The sequence below is a fragment of the Python bivittatus genome, unplaced genomic scaffold (genome assembly GCF_059951505.1).
Source record: "Python bivittatus isolate LINGU-HERP-01145 unplaced genomic scaffold, Pbiv_v1 ctg000020_np1212, whole genome shotgun sequence".
Taxonomy (NCBI): Eukaryota; Metazoa; Chordata; class Lepidosauria; order Squamata; family Pythonidae; genus Python; species Python bivittatus.
In genome coordinates, this window is record NW_028277030.1 from 55414763 (window position 1) to 55436333 (window position 21571).

Consider the following 21571-nt stretch of genomic DNA (forward strand, 5'->3'; position numbering starts at 1 on the left):
AAATGAGAAGATGATGCAATATGTCGCTATATGATTTAGATTTAATGATAAGCTTGGATTAACTTTGTTTTCTGTCATTTTTATGGTTTTCTATTTTTTTTCCTAATTTTGTAACATTTTATTTTAACCACTATTAAACACACACACACACACACACACACACACAGACATTTTCACTGTGAGATCACTGTCTTTTTTCCTGGTGAATTTTTTTTGGGGGGGGGGTATTTCACTATTTTAAAATTTTAAAAAAGAGAAGAAAATAGACAGCCATGTCTTGGAAATATTTTAATTTGATTTTCTGCACAAGCCTGGTAGCTGGACATAATGGTACATATGGCCCTTTCCAACTCTAGAATTCTATGAACTATAGACCAATAGGCCAGATAAACTTGATCTTCTGCAAGCTTAGCTTGCAAGTTGGTACATGCAAGCATGCCTCCTCACCTGTTAACCCTATTCCATGTTCAGGTGTGTAAGGAGCCAGGGAGATGACTTTGGAGAAGGAATCAAGAGGCTCTTAGGGAAACATCAGGTACAGAAGAAACATGTGTTAAGTACAGAAAGGCAGGACAGTACTAGGAAGACATGAGCAGATTTGCAAAATTCTTTTATTATAGCCTACTTCAGTCAGTTTCCTGATCTGATCTACCTCACAGGGCTGACAAGGTGGCAAAAATACAGCAGACTATCAGGACTAGAAACAACAATCAGTGTGTCTGTATGATGTACGTTATTCACATTTCTTTCCCCCCCTTTTTTTTCTGTACTTTTTTTAACACACCCACACACACCTACACACACGTTATACCAAATAGGTATCAAGTCCCATATTTCACATCCCAAAGCTAAATATGAGACAGTTGACTTCACATATCATATAATGTGGATGCTTGTCTTTAGGCTTAATGTGTTAGATGAATCCAAATAATTGTGATTTGTTCAAGAAACCTTAGTCAAGTAAAATGCACTTAATATAATCCATGCACCAGGTCAATAGCTTTGTTATCAAATTTCTTTCTCATTTTAACTTTTCAAAAATGAACTGGGCTGGATCCAGGTAGCCTGGGAGCATTAAAGAAACAGCCCATTGATTTTAATGGTTTAAGACATTTATTTAGCACCCAAGCAAAATACTTACAGATCTCATTTTTATATAGAGTGTGATTCCAGTGTTGTACAGAAGAATAAACAAACACTTTTCTTAAAGTAATTCTTTTTAGGACATTAAAACATTATTGATTCCTACATCCTTCTACCATTAGATCAATCAACCATATCAGCTGTGAAAGAGTTGGGGAGAAAAGCTTTATGAAAACAAATAACTTCCAACTAAATGTTACTATTTGTCTTCAAGGAAATGTAGAAGTTGTACTTGCATTGATTCCCCACTGCTCCCCCGCCAAAAGCCTTCAGTTTCCCACGTTTGTTTTGTCGTGCCTCAGTTAACAGATTTATAAAGCATCTCCTCTGAACAGTAAAAATCATTTGCCATTTGGTGAAATTGGCTGACATTTCATTTTTGCTGTACGGATTGCAGATTATGTTGACATTATTTTGCCAGGCTGTATGCTACATCAGTAACACATTGCTCACAATGTGAAAACTAAAATGGCATTACTTTGGTCATTGCAGTCCTCCACAACATTTTTGCATGGTTAGGAGAGAAAAACATACCCCAGTGGCTATTCTCTGAACATTTACATCAATTCAGTTAAAAACAATGTGCCCTGATTAAACAGAATCACAGTAGCTTTAACATATATCATTGAAACCTTGGGTCAAAATATCTGAAACTGGATAAAATATTGCCTTTCCAGTTTCAATTTGTTTGTCTTTGTCCTACATAGAAATGAATAGTATTCATGAAATACTGAAATGATCAGGAATCATTCCAGTATGTCTTGGCTTTTCAAATAGCACTGTAGCACTGACTGATTTGTTGCATGACAATAAAATGGGCAGTCTCAGATCACGGTCTAATTTCATTCCTTTCCAATTTGGACCATTTCTAATGCAATGAGAAGCGGCTAGAAATGCATCAGCATCTTCATAAATTGAGACTGTTTAGGTTGCCTTGGAGCACCTGCAAGATATTCAGTGAAAGGAATTAGTAGTGAGTGTGAATGCCTTCTACCGAGACCCTGAAAGGGCTCCAGCTGCATAAGTTCATTTGAACTAAATATCACAAGGGGGAAGGGAGGCTTTGATAATGGCTTTGAAGGGGATTCCATGTTTTTTAAGATAGACATGTCTCAGTTTGTATTGAGATACTGTGGCAGATTCTGTGCTGTTACTGTAATGGTATGTGAGAAACACCTTGGGAGACGGGGCCCAGAGACGCTGCCAAGGGAATGGTCAGATAAGAGAGGGCATAGCCTGCAGCTGGATAATGGGAAAGGCAAAAATTCTCCCTAATTTCTCGAGCTGTAAAGGGGGAAGGGGGAGAATTGTACTTTCAGACTTGCAAGATTCTGTTATTGTAGCCTTACAATAAAGTACAATTAGCTCATCTGATCGTGTTTCCTGTCTGGTTTACCTAGTAAGGCTGACAGTTACCTTTAGCTGTTGCTTTAGAAGTCTGGAGATTTAACTGCATGCAAAGGATCCAGATTAAATGGCAGCATACCCTCCTTCCCTACTCTTGCTGCTCCTCAGCCCTCAGCCTACCTCTAGGATTGTGTTGATGGTTTATGTAAGAGGCTTAAGCACCAAGTCTTTTCTTTTATCCCTTCTGTTTCTTTTTTTCAAGAAACTCAATTGAAAGCTAACTTGACATATCCAAAACAGCTCCATCAGCTTTATGGTTGAATGGGTGCTGGAATTCACAGAGTCCAGATCCAGATCCAACACTGCACTGTTGTTTGTTTTGTATGTTTTTGTTTGCTTTTTTTTTTTAATAGTGTAAATCTGTTTGATCCTGGATTTAATATTATCCCTGGATTTTGGGAAAGTAGTAAACTCAAACATGGGTTTTACTACCTTATGCTGACCAGATGTCAGTGTGCCACCTTGGAACAGAAAGCTTCAATGCTGACCATAATGTACGATAGTCATTACTATGGGGTTGGCTGTTCTATCCAGTTCCAATCTCTGGCTTTGCTGTGACAAGACTTGACAAGATGCAAATTATCTGGTAGCTTCTGGTACAGTATATATTGCTGATTGGAACTTCTGATATGAAGATTTTGCTCCTGACTGGATTTTACCTGTTTGCTTGTTTCTCTCTGTTTTGCTTGTTCTAAAATGTCATTTATGGAAAGTACTCAGATTTGGATACTCTATACAGAGACAGTGCATATGGATTGTCTCATTGATGTTGCATTAGCAGCTACTTATCTCTTTCTCTACACATAGATGATTACTTGTTGCCAAGGAGACAGGGAGCTCTTTTCATAAGATATGCTATGCAGAATAAGCAAAGTGTACGCCACTATGCCTTTATATGCAATGGGAGCTTTTTCTCTCTGTACCACGGATCCATTCTTTGTTATCCTTACCATTCTTTAGGAAAGATTTGGAGGATCCTTTAAAAGAAAATCATTCACACAAAGTGGTGGTTTCAGGTTGCTGAATTTCTAAAAGTCTCCAAACAGAGAATTGTAATATTTCAAACTGTTGATAGCATACAAGAATCTTGGATAGTTTTTATGGTTTTGCTCTAAGCATCATGATTGTTGCTGTTATTATTATTCCATCCTTTCTATGAAAGTTGTGCACAGAGCAGTAATATCATTAATAAGCAACAACTTAAAATATAAATGAAAACACAACATATGCAGTTGTGTACAACATGTACCAGTCACCAGCGATAACAGGATAATATTAGCTGAAAAAGCTTTTTATCCTAGTGCAGAATTATTTAAGGAACGATCAACCCAACAGAGAAATTGTTAATTGTTGACAAGGTGGGGGCCAACTTCCCATCCTCAGTGGGACTTTCATAATCAGTATGCCAACTCTGCCATGACCATATTCTGAATCACCATAGTGTGGATCATCACAAAGGGTTGGTTGCTCTTGGAAAGTAGACTCCTTTAATATATTGTCTGCTAGGCTTTGTACAGTAATATCAATACCTTGATTTGGGCCTGGTAGCAAACAGTCCACCAGCATGCCACTTTCAGAATTATTGTTACTCTACTTGATTCCACTTAGTAGCCTCATTTTGCCCTAGCTGCACCTTCTGGTCAGTTTCTGGGGATAGATCTACCTACAATCCACTGAAGTAATCCAGCTGTGAAGTGATTTAAGTTATGGTAACAAAGGTCAGGTGATCCCTGTCAGGAAAAGTTGTAGTTGGAGGATCTGTCAGAACAAAGGTTGTCCTTTGTGGGGTCATACAGCTTTAAGATTAATATAAAAACGAGTTTTCACTTTTATCTCAGAATACCAAAAGGAAGCAGTAGTGATACAATATGTGGTAGGGCAGGGAAATTCTGAAATCAAACATTTATTGCCATCTGTGGATACACTGTGCATGTATCAACTAACCAAACCCTGAAATCTACTGACTTTGCAATGAAAAGGGAGTAGTTCCAAACTCTGTTTGCTAATGCAAGATGTGGAACAATGATACTTACTTCTCCCTCCCTCCACTCCACCGAAGGAACAATTTGATAACTGAGGCGAATTTACCTTTAGCTTTCCCCTCTGTACTAAACAAGATCTTCCAAAGGCTTGGAAATACTAAGTGTCAGACAGGAATTATTCATTTCCTGTGGGATTACAAGGCTGCAATGGATTTCACAGTAAATTTGACTTAGTAACTGGAATTACTGTATTAATATTTATACACAATAAAGCCTTGCTCACATGTAGCTCTTTACTAGTATAAGAAAACATCACTGGTTTCCTGCTGGGTAGATAAATGAATGCTAGGAAGTGAAGAATGCACCAGCAGAATCAATTATCTATATAGGGAGGAGACACAACACTTCCTTAAGAAGTTGGGTGTTTTGGCCACAACTGCATAGGTCACAGCTACAATGGTTTGGTGCATCATAGGACATAAATCTGTCCTTTCACCATCTCATTTGCTAACTCAGCCCTCCTCCTGGATTTCTGCAGGAGTGAAAGGTTTGTGTGCTCTGCCCTGAAGCGAGCCAGTCATGTGCTTTGCCTTGCCATCTGTGGTGATGGTCCGGTCCAATATCCCCTGAGCTGAGCTGGAGTCCTGAGGTCCTATTTCTTAGGTCCAGTATAGGGATGCCCTCTCCTGGCTCTCAGAGAGCATAATCTCTGCTTTCCAGACCATGGTTCCAGTGAGGTGAACCAGATTTTTGGCTCCCAAAGTTCTGACAAGCATGACAACTGTGAATCACTAAACATACATTTACAATGTCAAATAAAAAAACCCAAAACTAAATCAAGCTTGATCACCAACTGTTCAAAGGGAAAGGGGGCAAGAAGGGAAGTCACCTAACCCAGCTGAGCTTGATAGTATAGTTTAAAATTGGGTATTGCCTATCCACCTTATTCTTTCATGTCTTGTAAAATCTTAAGCTTAATTCTCAATTTTGTTTGATCGTATAACATTAGTTATTTGTCTCTGTCACTTGTTCAATAAGTTATCACCAATTCCTACTGGAATCAAGTATTAGCCAGGCCGGGCAAGACCAGCCAGGGGCTGCTACCTGCTGAGGCCTGTGGAGTCCAGCACTGCTGCCACTGTTGGCAAACACTTTTGCTGAGCAAGACGACTCAAATTTTGCTGAAAGATGCATCTAAAATAGAAAGGATAATTTTCATCATTAGTCCTGAGATGATGATATGTTGGTTGTTTAAAAATAAAATAATAAATAACAATCTTTAGTGGGCAGCTGCTTCAAAAAGCTGTTTAGCCATTGCATAAACACACATACATACACCTGCGTACACATACACACACAAACATATCAGCCGCTTTCATTTCAGAGAGTTCTGGTCCAACATGGATCTCTCCTGCTTACCTAGCTCAGTTCTTCTGTTCATATCTGCCTGATCCTGGCCTTGTTTTCTCCTTTATTTCTCTAAGCCACCATTGATTTCAACTTATTTTTTCTAGAAGGGGCATCTGTAGGTTAAAAAGGTTTAATTCAAATGGTGTAAGCAGTGATCACATCTTTGCAATGGAAGCTTGGCTCCTTTTGTATATACAGTATGTGCCATGTCATGCTGTACAAACAAAAGGGAGCAGAAATTGCATTGCAACAGCACAACCCTGCTTTTGTCCTTTGCTCCTCTCCTCCTCATCCGTGGATGCCTGTTTTCTAGTCTCTGCTCTGGCTCTGTCTGTAACCTTTTGAACCCCCCATCAGCTTCTCTTGTAGGCTGTTGTCTTTGTCCTACTCTTCCAGAGAATATCCAGGTGTATTTCACAAAATCATTCACAGAGTGGTTTATAACTCAAATGCAAACAAAAAGCAAAATTAATTAAAAAAAAACACATGTATAACCAAACCTTTAAAAAATTCAGGAAGTAAACCAATAGTATAGCAGATAGCAAATAGAATAAATGTAGCAGACTGAAAACAAATTATGTGTTTTAAATCCTTGGGAATCCCAGCAAAGAAGGGGAAGAAAGATGAGGGATGCTTCAGTAGCTGCCTAAGAGATCCTTTTGCCACCCCCAGCCTCCATACATACTGTAGTTGGAGGTTGTAATGGATCATCCAAACACTGTCAGTAGTAGTAAATATAGCATGCAATAATGTATGAATAACTTAAAAGGTTGCTTTGTCATTCTTCTACTTTACTTTAACCCTTCTCTATCATCCCCCTCCCCACACACACCAAGGTATATGTGCCAAATTGCTTTTATGGCAGAGGTATTATTGTCCTCACTGGCTGTAGTCCCTGATGACTGCTTCGTCTTCAGTGGAGAAGGCCATTGCTCAATAAAAGCTTCAACTGACCCTCATTAGTTCAGTAATTGTCTGCGTAAGAAATTAAGCACCTTAGGAATGTCTCTGCTATTGTACTGGGAGAAAGGCAAAAATAAGTTTGAACATAGTGAGATGCTGCTATTCAGTTATGTCTTTGATTTAGTGGTCTGCCTACTGATGGTTCTACAATGGCTGTAAATGAAAATGGAAAATTACTTTGGAGTGTCTCTTTCTATCCAGAGTTCACTGGTCATGTCTTAACAAAGAGAAAGTAGGATTTTTGTTTTGTTGTTGTTAGCATGGGATTTGCATGGGATTTCTGAATTACTGCGTGTACTCTCAAGCTTATTGGATGTATGACTCAGCCTTTTCACCCTGAAGCAGGCAGGGGAAAAGCCCAGCTGATTTCTCCTTCCTTCAGCCCTTTGGCAAGTCAACCACACTCTACACCTGAGTATTATTGACAGATGGACATGGGGAGATCAAGGCTGCATGAAGCCTTTGCAAGGAAGATGCTACCAACTGTTTCCATTCACAAGAAGCAGCTCCTGAAGTTCCTGCCCATGAAAGGCAGGAAGTTCCTTCCCCTTTGCTCTTCTGCTACAGCTAGAGCCATGACTGGAGTTTTCTCGACTGAATTCATGTTACCTTCTTTCAGCATGCTGTCACGAAGATGAAGGAGTTAAACAGACTTGTGAAGCTTCCTCCATACTGAGAGGATCACCTAAAGGATAAATTGCAATGAAAAGGATCCAATCATGGCTGGGTGATAGGTAGACAGGATGCAAGGGCTTGATAAGAATATTAAAATAACTTCATTTAGGTAGAGCAAGTTAAAATGTTGAAAGCTCTGCTTTTCTGCCACTTCATTAACACTCTTCAATTAGGCTGTTGATAGCCTCCCACTTGATCCAGAGTGTTAACCAAACCTAGCAATATCTCTTCTCTATTTATATCAATATGCTTTCATAGAAATACAAGCTAAGTTTCAGGGAGGCAACCTTCCATCATGGTTCATTGCTCTAAGCCCGGGGGAGATTTGGTAGGCACAGAAAGCCAGTATGAATTTTAAAAAGCTAGCAGGACCATTGTCATTCCAGCATCAATGGAAGGAGCTACAATTTCTTACCAGCAATGAGATAGCAAATGATTGATTTGAACATTCCTCGGTTTACAAACATAAGGCTCTCTATTCATTTTCATTTGGTGGTTTTACTTAGCACAGTCCTCATCAACCTGGCACCCTTCAGATGAGTGAATTTTCAGCCAGCATGGTTGAACCAGCTTGATATTTTAGGAGTTTGCAGTCATAATGAATCCAGAAGGTGCTAGAGTGAGATGAAGAATGTCAAGAAATTCTGAAGGAATGAAAAAATAATGACATTATGAGGAAAATGGGGCTATATGCAGTATTTTTTTTTCTTTTAGCATCCTTTTACTCATATAAAGATATAACTAAGTAAAGGCTGCTTCTGATGTCAATTGTGTTCCCAGCGTTCCATCAACATATAACCCTAAAGTCAGAAAAAAAGAAATGCCTCTGAAGAAAGAGCTGCATTCTCATCTTTGCATTTGAAATTCTGTTCTGGAGACTGCACTAAAAGGCTTCGAATTAATATATTAGGATGTGGTATCAAAGCCTGCTAATAGTTATTCTGTGCTTTATTTCAATATTCTACTTTTTAGGAGTATTTGTTATTCTTTTTGCGAAATTCTCACCAAAGAAGAAATGGATGTTCTTTCTGCTCTCAGATGAAATTGGACTTATACTTTTTCTTCGGTATAGTTACTAACTAATCCATTTAGTTAATCCATTTAGAGCCAGTTTGGTGTAGTGGTTAAGGGATCAGGCTAGAAACTGGGAGACTGTGAGTTCTAGTCCCACTTTAGACACAAAGCCAGCTGGGGGACCTTGGGTCAGTCACTTTCTCTCAGCCCTAGGAGAGGCAGTGGCAAACCACTTCTAAAATCTTGCCAGGAAACTGCAGGGACTAGCCAGGCAGTTGCCAGGAGTCAAAAACTGTCTCAAAGGCACCAGCACCACCAATTTACTGAAAAGAATAGGAACAGAACCCATGAGAATCCATAGTAAGCTTTAGTCTGAAGTAAGTTGTTTGCTATATAGCTAATCCATGGAATGCCTTGACCCCAGGGGAACAATCTAAAGTTGGGTTTTGGTAAGAGGTACATTGTCAACCTATCTGAACCTGACAGTTTAGCTTACAGAAGAAAAGACTAAGGGAACGTATGATAGCAGCCTTCAAATATCTGAAGGTTTACGTATAGAAGAGGGAATAGACTTATTATCTGTTGGCTCAGAGGGCAGGATTAGAACAAGTGGGTTGAAACTATAAGGAAGTACATTCAGGCTAGACATCAGGAGGAACTTCCTGACTGAAAAGTTCTGTTCTTCACGAGAACAGAAGCTGGGTGATATTCATAAAGATACTGTAATGGATCCTGCACAGAGCAGGGGATTGGATCATATGACCTCTAAGATTCTCCCCCCCCCCGCCCTGCACTGACTCTCAGACTCTATGAATTATAAAGATATTTTGAAAACAGGAAGAAGTTTATGTAAGACTCTTATGTTACTTTGGATATCACTTTGGAGACTAAAAGCTGGGAGAATACATAGACATTTTTAACCATTTACCATTTTATGTATCATTTGAAAAGAAATTATTAAGAAACACTTGAAAATCATTTTTTTCAATGTGTTCAGTTTTTCATCTGCACCCCCAAACAAACAAACAGTCCTCACTCCCCACATCTGCTGAATTTTCCAGTTTCTTTTTCTGTCCTTTCACATCTCTAGTCTAGAAATACAAAGTCTGAGCTAGTGGGTCAAAATTTACTTAGTATGCCATCTTGACAAACTAATTGTGTTCATTGTTGAGTGTATTGATCACACACTATTCTTTGTCTTATTGTGTCTCTTAATTATCACTTGTACTCATTTGCCTAATAATGTAGAAAACCTGTATAAGCATTGACTGTTGAATAAAGCAAGAATGCCAAGTTTCTTCTCTACTATCTTGTCTCTAATACAACTCAATATAGACAAGATATTATTCTATGACAAATGAAGGTAAGTGAAGGGGGTATATCTTGGCAGTGAGTAGGACCAGAGCCTGAAATGGTTCTTGCTCTCTGCTTCTTCCAACACTATCCCTGGCTCTGAGTTTCTCTTTCTTTTAGGTCTCCATGTTGTGACACTGATAGGTCTTGCCAGAAATCTGATCTTGTGGTTGAACTTATCCAACAACCAAAAGTGAACCTAAAATTGCATGTTTCCCCCACACCTCTGGAAAGAGATAGAGAGACAGACAGAGACAGAGTTACAGAGATACAGAGATACAGGGAGAGAGAGATCTTATGCACATTCCCAGCAGAAAACAGTGTTTGTTTTTAATATTAAATTATATTGGTCAGAGATGCATGGAACTGTGTTTATATAGTAGACAATTTGGAGTGGATCCCCAGGAAAATAAATGTGTGTAAACTTCCCCGATCCAAAATTGTGATCAATCAGTTTCAGTGAGCCTATTAGTGTGTACTGGAGAATTCTGCCTAAAATGTGGTTTTAATATTCCTTGTCACTTGACTTAGCAAGCATGACATCCTTCTATGTTTTTTACAGTTTTGTTGCAAATTGTTTTGGCTGGTCTTTTATTGGCACTGAGATTTCTTCTGCTATTGTTGAGAGTGACATTTAGATGGTGATTCTTTGTGATAATAACAATGTTAAATCCCATTCATCTGAGCACATAGGGAGTTCAAAGTGGGGGAGATCATGTAGTCCCATTTCTACTTTTTTCCCAAGCTCTGTGCATTGAATTGGGTGGTCTGAAGGGGAGTTCTATTCTTGTCCACTTGAATGGGGGTGCAGCTATTTAATCAATCCGCTATCCTAATTTATTCCATTCCTGGATCAGGCAGCAAACTACAATCATGTACAAGTTGAAGAGTAGGGCTGTTTTTCAGATCTTCCTAAATATGTGGAAATTGAAAGGAGGCAGGATTGGAGTTCATGGGTGGCCAGATTCTCTCCACCAGTTGAGTTCTTTCAGGGGCTCTAGTCTTTCCCTTAACCTGTTATACTCATCCACATTGCAGAGGGAGAACAGCTATTTAATTGCAAGAATAGGGGCCATGTTAGTGTAAGCATCCAGAGCTAGATGTGAAGATGGAAAAAAAAGATGTGCATGGTGACATCATGACACAAACCCACCCTTCTGTTCTTGCATTCTGTTGGATGCAAAAATGTAGGTCCCAGATTTTCATTGTGGCCTAATGACATATTTTATCATATCCTTCTCCATGACTGCTAATTCTGAGACTACTTCTCAATAAATGGAATTCTGAGCTACTGAAAGTGAGGAAAACAGCCCCTTCTGATATATAATCAATAATTTTACTAATATCTATTCAGAAATCATGCTGTGATTAATGGGCATCTGTACTTCCAGTCCTATGAGGTCGGCCAATCTTCTTTGTGATATATCTCAGACATGTGGCTGCCACCACAATTAATAATGCTTGCTTTGGATCTACAGAAATCCAGACTTACAGCTCACATATATGGGGAAAGATCTTTCCTGAATAGTCTTAATTTCCTTAAGATCCAGTAAAAAAAAATGTACAGGCAACAACAGTAAAACATCACTATCTGTCTAGGCAGAAAGGATATATCACTTCCAGTTCCACTTAAAAATCTGTCCTAAAATGTTATGGAATAATGATTCCATGCTCAGTAGAGGAGAAAGGTTTATTTAGCCACAATCATTGGGACTTCCCACAGGAGCAGATACAGGCACTCGGATGATTACAGTACTCACAGCATAGTGCCATGTGTTCATTTCTCATTGGTTTAATATGCATGAGTAAGCTTTACTGTTTTACACATACAAAGAGACTGTTCTCCATATGATCTTTTAAAACACTGAGTAGGACTTCCGATCATAAAATGTCCTGACCTATGTACCAATTTATTATCTCGGTTTCTTTCTACATGACTTGTCTATTTAGAAATAATGGAGAAGGGCCTTTTATTTGTCCCTACAAAAGTAAACATAGACAACTTCCAAAAAGGTCAGTAACTTGTACAATGTTATTACTTATACTTGTACTATGGGGGGGGGGGAAGACTTATACTTGTCAGAACTTGAAGAGTCAAAAAGTCTTGTATTAAAAAAAACTTGCAGGGAGAAGGCCCCTGGGATTTCATAGTTTAGCAAAGCCTTCTGATCTTGATTCTTTATCAGTCATTTGGAGGTGGGGGAACCAATTGCACCCAGGTGCTATACAAAGAGGGAATGGGTAAATTATAGAAAAAGAAGTTCAAGCTTATCAATTAATGCCCTACATGACCAAATTCAGTGTCACCTAGGTGATGCCTGAATTCTGAGGATGTGGTCATATACATTGTAATCTGTAATTTTAAGCCAACAAATATTGTATATTTTTAAAGAACTTTGAAGTTGACTATTCTTTAGAAATGATAGGAAACTCCTTGAATTGAGTTACCATTTGAGTTGCTCCCCAAAGCTCTCAAACATTTTTGAGAAAGGTGCCTTATGATTCCAATCAGGTTAGGGGTATGAAATCCATGGCTACATATATTTTACATATGGATGAACTGGATGCTCTATAACTTATGTGGAAAACTGTATGTCTATAGTCCTATATATTTTAACAGGTGTATCTTGCTCCAAGAATATGAGTGATTCACCTCTCTGTATGCCACAAAGAACTATAGAATTCTGCTTCCAGGATAGAGACTGTTAAGCCCCACATACCCTAGACAAATGCTTATAAAATAATTGGTGATTGTAGGTTTGAACAAAACATCACTGAGCTTCTAATTATATGGTTAATTGACTTTCTTAAAATCTATAACTAAAGCTGTTTAAGCCCGTGGCAGAGGCAAGCACAACTGTTAAAAAGCACAAATATATTGGGAAACCACCCACTGTAACTGTTCATATAATAAGAAATAGCAAAACAGTTTCTCCCTAGCCTTTTAATTATGAAAGCAAGTGCAAGTTTGCAACAGCACTTACATTTTTCTTATAGGGCTCTGGTTGAGAATATCAGTATCTACCGTATCTCTCTCTGTGTGAATGGGTTTGTGGCTAAGTTCCCAGAACACCCTAAGGTAGGGATTCTCAGACTTTTCAGTCCCACAACATCTCGCAATGATAAATGAAGGTGTGCAACCTCCAATCCCCTACGGAATTCATAGCGGTTTGGACTGGATATGAAATAAATCATCCACTTGTAACAATTCAATTATAATCTATATCTCAAATAAAACAAGTTACAACTTTTTTGCACGACTTGTTTGGAGAGGTCTTTTTACTTTGCTTGGCTTCATATTCTCAACAAACAGCATTATCTAACAGGTACCACATTGAAGTTGTTCTTTTTTAGTAACAAAATCACATGGAAAACTAAAAGATATATAACTTTCATCCAACTTTCTTGACTTAGGCTTACTTTTATTAGCCCTCTTGGTAGACTATCTAGCTTTTTGCTCATCACCCAACCTACAGTATATGGGAACTTCACTAATACATATACTTCTACAGACACTCCAAAGATACAAATATGTTAAAAACCCCACCCACAAAATAAATTACTCTTTAATCAAACCTTTATTGCCATTCTTCACCTGACACTTTTTAATTGAGACATTTAAACTTTGAATAAAATAGTTACCCACATATATATTAAAAAGTTCATTTCAAAATAATGTTGTGTAATAGAACCAATAATCCTGGTGGTACATAGAATTTTTGGGTCACTGCTCAGAAAAGGAAGGAGGCAGAAAACCTTATTGTTCAAATTCAATTACCATACCTGAAGCAACATTAAAAAACAACAACTCTGTGGCCTCCTTTCTAATGATCTGAACCCAACTATTGATGGTCAGTGTTCAGATCTCAGAGTTTGAGAACTTCTGCCTAAGTAAAAAATAAGTGAATCGCATTATGGTCTTGCAAAGCCTATCACTATGGTGTATAAACTATGTATGGTTACATAAACATAAGTTGTGAATCCAGCTAACCCGTGTTTGTAGGAAGCCTACTCACATATCCCATACTGATACTGGCATCAACTTGCACTTCCCCACACATACTGTCCATGTGTAGTAAACTATATGTCTGATTTTACCATGACATGGATATACCATTTTCTGGCTCATTGCTAACTGGTGACTTTGGAACGAAAGCTATGGCTGATGAACCAGACATTCATCATAACTGTAAACTGCACTAGTTTTTGATCCAGTCTGCAGAAAAAAGCCAAACTTTAGATCAGTGGCTCTTATCTCTATGATCCCTTGGGGAATGGGATCATGGCTATGGACCATATTCCCAAAAAGTGCACAAGCACAAACTTTTGTGTAAAATTTATTTTATTGCATTAGAAATGAATTTCATTCACACAGGCAAAATATAAAAACAATATTTACAAAGGAATTTCTCTCTCTCATTTTTTCATGCAAAATTTAATGGCTACTTCCTAAAACAAAAAAAACTGTAATAAATTCTTTCTTTCAGTTAAATTTCACTTGGCAAACAAAATTTTTGCCAATTCAAAGATGATGGTGGCCTTTGTAGTTTCCGGAAGAAACTCACAAAAAGGGATTATTTTTTTTTGATGATGATGTCAAGATATACATCATGGATGAAAAACATGCTGAAAGGAAGTGACATAGCTTCCAATTTCCCCATGAGTTAGGGGAAATTCAAAATATTAGAAGAATTTTCCACAATTTTGGAAAGGATGACATCCTTTTACAGAGTTACAGCTGCTCCCCCCCCCCCAGTTCCAAGCCACAAACCAGCTCAATCATTTCCAGGATGCTCAGCTTCTGCAGTGTCTCTTGGATCATGCATGTTGCTGGGGAAATTTTGCCTAGCCCCAGGTAGCCACAAAACCAACAGCTGAAGTCCCTTGAAGTTGCTTTATTGGAATTCTGATCACAAAATGTTCTGTCTCAGGAGAAGACAAAACTCACATGCAAGCAGGCACTACCTTATTAGTGATGAACAGCACTTGGTTGAGTTGGGTCTTAAAGCCTACACTTTAAGATGGTTTCAGTGAGGTCTACTATGTGCTGATACTACAACGTCTTCTTTGGCTTGACAATGCAGTAAACAACCTTGGAGGATGCTTTTTCAAATCAAGCCTTTTTTATTTGGAAAAATACAAGTAGAGTTCCAGATTTTCAAATCAAACATTGTTTTCATGAAGAAGACCCATGCTATCTGATGAACTTCCAGGATAGTCAGACATAAAATACTCCTTCAGCTTTATTGGCTTCATGCTTCCACTGGCAAAGATCTTGCCACTAAAGAAACACAGCCCTTTTTTCATGTTCAGTGATGAAAATGAAACCAAAGAATGCATATACTTCTTTTTCTGTGACATTTTCCAACTTAATCCAGGCCTGCAAAAACAAAAACAAACCCAAGTGCTGTGATATATGGAAAACAGTAGATTACTCCCATTAAACTCAGTGGTGTTTCCTGCTGAACAGACATACAGGACTGCATTAGTACTTTCTAAAATACATTGATACTGTGTTGAAAAAAAAACATGCACAAAATTGCCAAATAAAAATAAAAGCCCAACTATGTTTGCAATTAAACAAACCCAAAATGTTAGTTGTCCCATGGATGACTGATTTGGATACCCCTATGTATCTTTCCTGTTCTGCCATTCTGTGTGCCAGCTGTTCTCTGTAAGCAGGTGAAAAAATCTGGATCAACCCACAGTCAATTGCTGAATTTGTAAATTGCATCACCCTGCTGGTTAACAAGAAAAGACCTGGGAGGCAGAAAAGACCAGATGTATAGTATGCATGCAAACTTTTAGATTGCATACAAAATCACAGCCAACCTGATTGGCCTGACAAATGTTGCAACATTTCACAGCGATCTTGGAAAAACGTTATTCATTATTGAAAGTTAAGTGAAGAGGGAAACAAGATATTAAAGATGTGGTTGTTTGATCTGCTGGGAAGAGGAGGAGTATTAAAGTGCAGGAGAGGGGATCTGATTTTTATTGGGATCCCTTGTGCAAGTTACATTTCCATCTTCTGCTATCATTTTATTTATAACTGTTTGCCCCATCCTTAAGGCTTTGGATTTAGAACAAGAAGGGTATATTTTGACAGAGTTTATATTTAATAATGAAGAGATCACAAAGATTTGTTCAAGTAGAATATTAATAACGATGCCCAAAAGTTTCAAGATACTTTAATTAGCATAACTTTGCATTGCTTTGGTTGATCATTATTGTTATTGTTGTTACTAATAGTGATAATTGCCAAAAAAATCCATTCCCAGAATGAAGCCATCATCCTATCTTCCTCTTCCTGTCCTTTGAACGAGACTTTAAAAATGTGCACTTCCTTCGGATATTAATGTTAATTGTTCTTTTTGAGGCAGGTGAAAGCAGCCTTCTTAGATTAGTCAGATCAAAAACTACTCTGCTTCTGAAAGAGCCCTAGGATGAGTCTCCTCATCTATGTCAGCCATATCTGGGTATTTGCACCTGATGAGGAAAAAAAATTCAAAATACTTCCTGTATTTGAAGACAGCTGGGGAGGAATTTAGAAGAGGCAACAGGGCTGCCGAATCACCCCTCATCCCTCCCTCCATCCTTTTAATTTGCTTCAATCAAAGTAAACTCTGAGCTATGTTCAATTCCTACTCAGAATTGATTTTATTTTCTTAACAAAACAATTAGTTCTGTTAAAAAAAGATTGCATGCATTTTTGGAAAAGATAGATTGGATGATAGTGTTGGAAAGGAATCTTACCAAGTTCATTTCTGAGCTGGGAATAAAATGCCCAGGCTGTTGCTTGAAACAGAGATGAAGAGCACAGCACACAGAATGGGGTATTGGAAGTGGCCACACGCAAGAATTCCCAAAGAGCCCTCTGTATAGGGAAGATTGTGCTATTGTTCTTTGAAAGGTGAGAAAGAACGCCTGCCCTCTAGGAATTCTTAGAAAGTGGAGTTAGCCGAGTTCCAAGAGAGAGCACTCTTAGGTGAAAGTGTAATTAGGATCTCCAAAAGAGAGCACTCTGGGGTCAGGCACCCCACTGAGCTGTGGCTTCCTTTGTATTCCTTATCTAGCATTGTCTAATTGGAATGCAGATCTCTTGGGGAAGAGATCTTAAATTATTTGATTAAGGCTTCAACAAATGTTGTTTCTTCCTGCCAGATCCTTCATTATTTAATTTTAGGCTGGGTGAAGGACTCTTGACTCTTCCTGCCACATTTTAATTTTTTTAGGTGAGCTCATTCTAATTGTAAATTTAATCCTATGCCTTGATTGCTGTTAAGATAAACAATGGTGGGGTGAGACAAATGGGAAATTTTGACTTCCTGCTGACGTGGGGGGAAGAATTTGATTTCCTTCTCACAATAGTATATACCCTGTGAGGTTCAAGTTTAGAACTTTTTAAAAAGTTTAGAAGCATTTTATTCAAAGTAAAAATCAGTGTGTGTGTGTGTGTGTGTGTGTGTGTGTGTGTATGCAATCCTAAAAAAGAACCTTGGGATTGGAAGGGAGTGTGATAAACTCCTCCACATATGCCTGTCTAGGGTAAATAATAATTTTGATTTTATTTCTTGGAAATTTACAGCTATGCTTAGTGTACAAAATGTCACACACCATTGTTTCCAAAGCATGAGCAGCATAGTAAGCAACCTGTCAATGCTTGTTCACAGCGGTTCTTCCAACAGAGCTGATTCATTCTAATTTGGAATTATATTATCAAGACTGAAGGTTGGAGTGAGTCGTTGTTGAAGAAATCAATATCTTGCATCAGAAAACCTACTTTTCTCTTAAGGGTGTCTGCTAATAAGAATTGGCTTGTACCTTATAAGATGACTTTGTTTAAATCTAATTTAAATGATCTTGATAATGATAAATACTGCAAAGCTGTCTCAAACATCCTTGAAATCAAGGAATTGCTTCTCACCTCTTTGGTGGAGGATGTGTGTGTGTGTGTGTGTGTGTGTATAAACACATTCTTGTTACACCTATATACTTTCTTACTGAGGTTGGTGGAAAAAAGAAACACCATTGTAGTTAATGTATTGTAACTTTCTTTTTTTAATAAGATTCAAAAGATTTTTATAACACTATTAAAACTTCTAAAGGAAAATAACATTATAAGGATAGATCACTTTCAATGCTTCTTCCATATTTCTAAGGCTATCTTTGATCATTTTGTTTAAAGCATACTCTGTTTTACCTCCAAAACAAATGTATGAATTCCATAGAATACATTTTTAAAAATAATATACTGTAAGTTTAGGTGTTTTAGGTATTGACTATTGCTGCAGCAGAAACAGTGGGAAAATACAGTAAAAAATAAAAGTGGAATAATTTTAGGATGCATGTCATCCCTGGTGAACAGTGCTGATTGCAAGTTACTTTTAATTATGTTGCTTGAATGCACAAACATACTGTAAGAGGAACAGGATTTGAACACTCGTATTTCTGCTTACATCCCCCCACGTCCTGTGAACGCCTGGCACCCTGGCTAGATTTATAGATTTAAGGAAGCCACAGTTGAGTGAGCCTGACCATTTCAAATGATAAATTGTGGTTTATGGCTCAGCAAATTATGTTAGCAGGGCTTGCATATGTTAAAAATAATCTAAATCCAATTCTGCTAATATTTGTCAACAGACGTTACTGGATCACATTATGGTATCAGATATTTCCAAACTGTTGATGTCCAGCCCATCAGGCTTTGAGGTATAACTCTTATAGCCAGGTTGTGTTCAATCAGCTATTTTTGTGCATTAAGATAGCAAAGGATTATGTTCTTATGCGCCTACTATGGGCCAAATTTAAAGAAATGAATTGGTGGCTCCAAATGAATTGGAGTTTCATTTCCTCTCCCACCTGCTGGTAGAAAAGCTACAGCTAGTCACTCTCCCTACTGTGGGATGCAATGGGATGGGCACGTATAGGCAGGTGCTTAGAACGGTGGATTTAGCCACCTGTCAAGTTGCCTAACAGTGCAACATGGAAGGATGCACGGGACGAAGCAGGAGGGAGCAAGCAGCTCTGATTATCCTGCTCAGCACAGCCGATCTTCCATACCTATGTCCTGTCAGTCAGGCTATTTCTGAATCCATGTGTAGCACTCTGAAAGTACTACATCCATGTTCACAAATAGTCCAGCTAGCATGCTGCAGGTAAGGGACATGGAATGAAGTGGGAGGACAATGAATGAGCTCTAAAATCAGTTAAAGCTGTGAGGGGATGACATTTTTGGCAGTGAGTGACCAACAGCTCTAGCTCTGAGCTTTGGTTGGCAACCCCTAGGGTCTCGAAAGCTGCAACAGAGTAGGCAGAATGGCAGCTCCTCTGAAGAATAAGTATTAGCAAAACACACCAATTAAAATATACCCAATAGTGACAGTGCTAGTAATATACAGTATAGCAATACATGGTAATTAAAACAAACAACCTTCTTCATGAAAAACTCTTACTGAACTATACATTTATAAATAAAATGGGGAATCTTCTCTCCTTTTTGGCCTTGATAATTTCTTTTGCAAGTCAGAATTTGTTAAGGGTTGATCAGATGAGAGCAAACTTGAATTCCTATCTGAGGAAAGGGTGGTGACTTTTCTCTGATTATCTGCTTCTATGTGAGTTTGATAGGATGACCTCAAGGGGTATTTCACAGTCCCTGGCTAGGTTCATACATCTCACTAAACCACAATGAGGGTTGTTTGGTTTTGACTTTTCATGCTATGGGAATTCAGTCATAGTGATTTGTAAACTCAATTTATAGCTTGATGGTGTTGTATAAGCAGATGGCAATTGTGGCCAGGAGGGCCTTTGCACAGCGTCATGTTGTGCCCCAGTTGTGCCCATTCCTGGATCAGGAGGCCCTACTCTCAGTCACTCATACCCTAGTCACCTTCCGAATGGATTGCTGTAATGCACTCTACATGGGGCTGTCCTTGAAGAGTATCTGGAAGTTTCAACTGGTACAGAATCCAGTGGCAATGGCAGTTAGGTGTGCTCCAAGAACTGCACATGTCACACCTCTGCTTTGTAAGCTGCATTGGCTGCCAATTAGCTTTCTGGGTCCAATTCAAGTTGCTGTTTTTGACCTTTAAAGCCCTTCATGGGATGGGGACAGGTTATGTGAGGGACTGCCTTTCCACATTTACATCTACCCATCCCATCAGGTCTAGCAGAAGGGCATGTTGTGGGTCCCATCAGCCAAGGAGCTTCATTTGACAGGATCCAGAAAGAAAGCCTTTTCTGCCATGGCACCCACACTCTGGAACATCATTCCCTTTGAGGTGAGATTGTCCCCAACCCTTCCAGCCTTCTCAGAACTTGGATGTACCATCAGGCTTGGGGATCCCAAGGAAGTATGGAACTTGTTAAATAGTTATATTGTGTATAGTTAGGGTGTACCCTCTTTGTCTTTTTATTATTATATTTTAAATGTAGCTTTTAATCTTTTAATTGTTTTTAATGATAGAAGATTATGATTTTACTTGTGTTTTAACTATGTACCCCACCCAGAGTCACATGCAAATGAGATGGGTGACCATATACATTTAAATAATAATAATAATAATAATAAACCTAATCAACTGAAGGATATTTGCTTAGTGCAATTGTAAGTTTATCAACATGGACCTTTCTGTTATACAGTAGACTATGGTTAGTGCCAAGATTGCCATCAAAATCAGAACAGTGGCTGATTGTGGTAATTTAGTTCTTGTCCTGCTAATGGGCTTCCCATTGGCAGTAATGTGAAGAAGCTCTTGATCCGAGTTGGATGTGAAGAAGCTGTTGATCCCAGTTAGATTGGCTCTCATGTTTGCTTGTTTCTATTGATATTTTCGTGTTTCTGCTTTTGGTGCTGCTATAAATTATTTTGATATAATGCCAATATAGTTGTGGCTTGGCACACTTTTAGTTCAGAACTCCATAAGAGAAAGAGGCTAAATTTTCTTTGAGCTTCTCCCCCACTGGCACCTTTCAAGGACCAAGTGTGACTTTTGCTGCTTTATATGACAACAACAAAAGTGAAAATAAAAGGCATATAACTCTTTGAACAAATGTAAGTCAATACATTTTACCATTCTAAACTGAGAAAGGGAAAAAGAGCTCAAAAGTCCTGCAGGAGCATATATCTTTTCAGACATATTAAAGTACGTTTCATATCTACATTGCGGAAAAATATGGCTCTGTTTTGACATCCCGAAAAGTACAAAATATTACTTAGTCGGTGACCTTTTCCTTTTCTTTCCTTTTATAAATTTTAATAACATATTTTTATTCTATACTTTGTCAGTACGAAATATTTATTGAAACTTTTAACTGTCAGCTGGGCATGGAATTCTCCTGATATTAGAGATAAACTAGCTTTTTTTAAAGGGAACAAATGCATTTAACTGCCATACTTGTGAAGTGCAGGCAACTGAAGCAGATGAATTCTTGCATAAGGTAATTTACACATTGGGCACAGAGTGTACCACAGGATGCTGTCACTCTTGACTCAGTTTTATTTCGCTTTGGAAAATGATCAATATTTAGTCAGGTGAAAGTTTGAACTCTCCATCTCAGGAAGTTGCTTATTGCCTGAGCTGCTAAGTGCTGTCTTTGCTGGTGAGAGGCTGCTGGGAGGG

At 38.3% G+C, this 21571-nt stretch overlaps 1 protein-coding gene across 1 annotated transcript in view; it reads left to right on the forward strand.

The window, feature by feature from the left end:
• GRIK2 (glutamate ionotropic receptor kainate type subunit 2) overlaps window positions 1-21571 on the forward strand; it is a 617875-nt gene that overhangs the window by 279962 nt on the left and 316342 nt on the right. The gene's annotated exons all lie outside the window — the stretch shown is intronic.